The sequence below is a fragment of the Bubalus bubalis genome, chromosome 16 (genome assembly GCF_019923935.1).
Source record: "Bubalus bubalis isolate 160015118507 breed Murrah chromosome 16, NDDB_SH_1, whole genome shotgun sequence".
Taxonomy (NCBI): domain Eukaryota; kingdom Metazoa; phylum Chordata; class Mammalia; order Artiodactyla; family Bovidae; genus Bubalus; species Bubalus bubalis.
Window position 1 is genome coordinate 41,931,562 of NC_059172.1, and position 5,542 is coordinate 41,937,103.

General features: G+C 44.8%; 1 long non-coding RNA gene across 1 annotated transcript; it reads left to right on the forward strand.

The window, feature by feature from the left end:
* Positions 1-2,446: 2,446 nt before the first annotated feature.
* LOC102416404 lies at positions 2,447-4,749 on the forward strand. Its single transcript, XR_326937.4, has 2 exons — positions 2,447-2,592; positions 4,082-4,749. It is a non-coding gene; the product is annotated as an uncharacterized LOC102416404 (long non-coding RNA).
* Positions 4,750-5,542: the final 793 nt, after the last annotated feature.

Genomic DNA, 5,542 nt, shown 5'->3' on the forward strand with positions numbered 1-5,542 from the left:
GCTAAATTATTTATTTTATATACGAGGAGCAGGAAGGCACACAATCTGGGTATGTGGAACCCACAGTATTCTAAGACTAAATCTAGCTTCTTCAGCTTCCCAAATTAAAGCCTGCCTTTGGGGTTCAGCAACCTTATTCAAAGTAAAGCATTATCCATGAGCACTGCCCACAATTGTGAATTCAGTACATTGAATCTGTTGCAAATAAAACCAAGCACCAATTTTAATTCAATTTTATGATTCCTTTTTCCTACAAAGGTATATAAACCCATGTGTTCTCATGATACTAGAGGGTTAAGCTTAGCAAATTATACAGCTTGCTGAGTAACAACGGTGGGCTGAGGTCACAGAATTCCAGCTCTTGCCAGAGGTGCCTCCAAACACCAAAACCGAAATAATGAAGCACAACCACAAAACCAGGAAGCTTTTACAGAATCTTACTCGATCTGGGCTAAAGGTTTCTTTACTGGAAAGCTTGAGCCTACCATGTTCTGTGTTATGGTTCTAGGGTATAACTAACATTTTCAACAACTGAAGCATCATGATTCAAAGAGCTGCCTGGCCCATGGCTGCCTTTAGAGGTAAGGGTGGTGTTGCCTGTCCCCCAAGGCCAGAACTTACTAAGGCAGAGCAGGAGATCAGATATCAAGAGTTTGAACCAAGATAGGAAATAACAGTTTGGTCCAGCTTGGACTAGCTCTGGGGTCAGCATTTAAGCTATCAAAACCAGGTTCTCAGCAATTAATCCTGTAGTTCCGAGATTGCTGGAATTGTCCAGCTTGTGAAGCTCAAGTTAAAGGTCAGACCCTATAATAAGCCTCTTTCGGAAGTTGAGATCACTGAGACCCAAATCTAAACAGAAGTGTTCAGGGGCTGCCCCACCCCGGAAGAAACAGCAGAGTCAAGGAGAGGGCAGGAAGGAACCTCAAGCTCAAAGATTCTGTTGTGCCCAGGCAGTCCCACCTCCTACAGAGTTAGTACGAGTAAAGGAAGCTCAAAACAGATCAAGGTGTCCTACAGGTGAATGAAGCACAGATGTACTCACCATTACCCCACACATTTTAGCTTGGCTAACAGCACAAGTCTGGGTGTAGATGATGCACCCCTAACGCCTAGGAGACAACCTGGATAACTCCTCACCTGTCAGTGGCCAAGTCCTGTCAGCCTTGCCTCTTGAGGCAACTGTAAAATCCTTTCCTTTCCCTCTAATTCTACCACCATTAGTTCAAGCTGTTTTCATCTTTCTTATCTTCCCTTTGGCCACTAGCTGGGAGGTGAAAAATGCAAATCTGAATGCATCATCCACCTCCAGGAAACCCTTGCATGACCTCTCAGAGCTCCAATCAGTTCAGTTCATTCAGTATCTCAATCGCGTCCGACTCTTTGTGACCCCATGGATTGCAGCACGCCAGGCTTCTCTATCCATCACCAACTCCCAGAGCTTGCTCAAACTCATGTCCATCGAGTCAGTGATGCCATCCAACCATCTCATCCTCTGTTGTCCCCTTCTCCTCCTGCCTTCAGTTTTTCCCAGCATCGGGGTCTTTTCCAATGAGTCCGTTCTTCGCATCAGGTGGCCAAAGTATTGCCGCCTCAGCTTCAGCATCAGTCCTTCCAATGAGTATTCAGGACTGATTTCCTTTAGGGTTGACTGGGTTTGATCTCCTTACAGTCCAAGGGACTCTGAGTCTTCTCCAACACCACAGTTCAAAAGCATCAATTCTTTTCAATGTTTAAAAACAAAATCCCCTCAAGGTGGTCTCGAAGGCCCCGCACAGCTGGGCTCCAGCAGTCACTCAGCCTCATTCCCACCACGTTCCCTACCAGCCTCTGCTTCAACTGAGCAAACCTCCTTTTGAGTCCTGTGTGCTCTGTGCTCCTTCCCACCACAGAAAGAGACACTTGGCAGAAGGTTGCTCCTTCTCCCTAGAAGTTTCTCTCCTCCTTGCCCATCTGCCTAGTTAACTTTGAACTTCACCCTCAGGGAAGTCCTCCTGACCCCTCATGTAGGCTCTTATAGCACTGGATATCTTCAAGGAAATTATCAGAGTTGCAACTTGACATTTATATGATTTTTAAAAATTATTATCTAACTCTTCATTAGATTGCAAACTGCCTAAAGGCAAGAACCATATGTATTTTTTAATCTTTTTATTATGGAAAGTTTCAAACATACAGAAGTAGAGACACCCATTGGTATAATGAACCTCCATGTTCCTCACCCAGCTTCAACAATTAGAAACTCATGGCAGCTTTATTTTCCCTATACTCTCACCCACTCCCCTTACCTTGGATGATTTTGAAGAAATGTATTTCACTATATAGTATCTGCTCACAATTTCTTCCTAAGTGCCTCAAACAGTGGCTGACACATCTAATAAATATTTGTTGGAAAAGTGAGTTAAAATACTCTTGGTGTTTTAACAGTCAAGCTAGAAGACTGGACTATGCTGATCTACTGGACCACCTGTGAACAAGACCTTGCAGTGTGCAGAGTGGCAGCAGGCCCATATGGAACTACAGGAATTCTGATCAGCAGAGAAGATGCCAAGATGGTGTCTAAAATTTTAAGTTGGATTCAAACCATGAAAGGTATGACCTGGGTCAGAGTGCTTGTTTCCTCCAAGATGGGTGTTACAGTCACAATGAAAGGAAAGCTACCCAAGGCCCCTCACATTGCAAGTGCACACCATGTACCTGAGACAACTACCTAGGGCAACCAACACCAAGATGTATTTTAGTAAAATTACTCAACTTTAAAGAAAAGGAAAAAATCTTTTGAGCATTTAGGGGTGTGTGTGTGGGGTAAAGATCCAGCAGACTCTATATTGTTGGAAGTGGCAATGATGGGGAAAGATGCAATCTAGAGCTCACTGCAAAACCCAGCAAAAGAATCATAAAGTTGGCCCCTGAGAGTCTGGAGCAAAGTCATGTCATCTATAGCAGAGAATTACACACCTTTTGAGAAGCAGCTCCTGGCATGTGACTGGGCCCTGGTTTAGATGAAATGCTTATCCCTGAGCATCAAGTGAAAATACATCATGAACTTCCTGTTATAAACTGGGTTCCATCAAGCTGGCCAAGACAAAGTCAAGTGCAGCCAGCAGTAGTTTATTGTAAGATGGAAATGGTAACCTCATTTGGTTTGCAGATGGGTCAGCTTGGTATGTGGGTGGAAGTCAAAAAGAACAGGGGCTGTGTGATAGTCACATCCAGGAGTTGCCTTGAAAGACAGTGGGAAGAAAGGGGAAATCTTGCCAAAGAGCTGCAAATGGTAATGATCAAGCATTAAGTCTTCCCAATTAGCTGCCCCTGGTAATGGCAGAAGTGTATACAGGAGGCTAGATACACATTCTTCGGCAGTGGTCAGTAGTATAGCAGCCTTGTCAAGGGACTGGAAGGGTCTGGAAGACTGGGGACAAGAAGGTTTGGGGTAGAGACATGTGATTGGACATTTAGAAGGAGGCAGGCAGTATGAAGATTTTGGTGTCATTTCATCACCACTCACCAGAGAGCATCCATCACAGAAGAGGACTGAACTAAGTAGATTAAATGACTCAGCCACTTTGTCACTGGCCATCCTGGAACTGGCACAATAAGCAGGTGAATGGAGTTGTCTATCACAAGATAGACATGGAGGCTATGCATAGGCCCACCAGCACGGATGCCCAAGTACCAAAGCTCATCTAGCTGCTGCTGCCTTCTGCCAGTGTAAGAAACAAATGCTGAGCCCCAGATATGGCATTATTCCTTGAGGAGACCAACAAATCCCTTGGTGGCAAATCAACTATCTCAGGTCCCTTCCATCCAGGGAGGGTCAGCAGTTCATCCTCGCAGGGATAGAGATCTACTCTTGAAATAAGTTTGCCTTTCCTGCCCAGAGCCAGTCAGCACCAATATCCAGAAGCTTAGAGAATACCTGATCCCCAGGTATGGAATTCCATTGCATCCAACCAGCACACCCAGTTCGCAGGGAAGGAAGTTAGGAAGTGGGCCCATGACATTAGGATCTACTGGTGATTGACAGATACACATTCATAGTTTGTTTGTTTGTTTGTTTGTTTTTGATTGTGCCATCCAGAAGATATCAGCCCCAAAGAGCCCTGGAATAGCCTTCTGAAGGCATCTGAGGCAACAATCTGCAAGAATGGTATGTCATCCTTCAGGATCCAGCATATGCATTAAATCAGAGAAGTTCAAGTGCTGCTCTGTCCCTATGGAAGAATACCTGGTTCCAGGAACAAAAGGGCATAAGAAGTGGCCACACTTCTCACTTCCAAGAGTCCACTGAGGGCCACTGTGCTTCCTGTTTCTGTGGTTCTGGGTTCTGTGTGGTTGGAAGCACTGTTCTCCAAAGGGAGCACACGCTTTCCAGGGGACATAGAACTACATTCTACAGGTCCCAGTCCATGGAACTACAGGTCCCAGCTGCCACCAGGGCACTTTGCATTCCATGTGTCTGAAGACCCATAGACAAGGAGTCATCATCTTGGTGAAGATAACTAAGCCTGAACGGCAGGGCATGGCAGGACTGCCTTTATATGTAGGGGCAAAGCACACGTGAAACCCAGGGCTTCTTAGAGAAATAGCTGATTCCAAGTTTAGGATAGAAAACACACAAGAGGAACTTAGCAAATGCCAGACAGCAACCACAAGAGTCATGGCAAACAACTCAGGAGCCAACTTGAAGGGACTCCCAACGGCCAAGATGAGACAATAAAGACAATAATTGTCATGAAACGAAACCCATCAGGTAGGTTTTAATTTCTAAGTTCATAACAATTGTTTTAAATAGCCACCTTCTGAGGATAACAGGGAACCAGTCCAGTTCATTATCTTAAAAGTTGAGTAAATAAAAGGAAAGAATTAAGTATTTATCCTACCTTTCCTATACAAACTCTATTCAGAAATCAAATAGATGAGAGGGTAGCATCTCCTTATAAAATTACTCCCTCTAATAAATGAAAACAAAATAATAGCTTAGCAACCTCCAGTGCATTGGTCACCAGATGTAGGTGTTGAACATCAGTGGCTGCCAACACCAATAGAAGTGAACACCAGACATGATGTACCACTTGGTAAATGAGCACATGCCTAGAGTCTCATCAGTGCAGTGCAGTTCAGTCGTGTCCAACTCTTTGCAACCCCATGAACTGCAGCACGCCAGGCCTTCCTGTCCATCACCAACTCCCGGAGTCCACCCAAACTCATGTCCATTGAGTCAGTGATGCCATCCAACCATCTCATCCTCTGTCATCCCCTTCTCCTGCCCTCAATCTTTCCCAGCATCAGGGTCTTTTCAAATGACTCAGCTCTTCACATCAGGTGGCCAAAGTACTGGAGTTTCAGCTTCAACATCAGTCCTTCCAATGAATACCCAGGACTGATCTCCTTTAGGGTGGACTGGTTGGATCTCCTTGCAGTCCAAGGGACTCTCAAGAGTCTTCTCTAACACCACAGTTCAAAAGCATCAATTCTTCAGTGCTCAGCTTTCTTTATAGTCCAACTCTCACATCCATACATGACTACTCGAAAAACCATA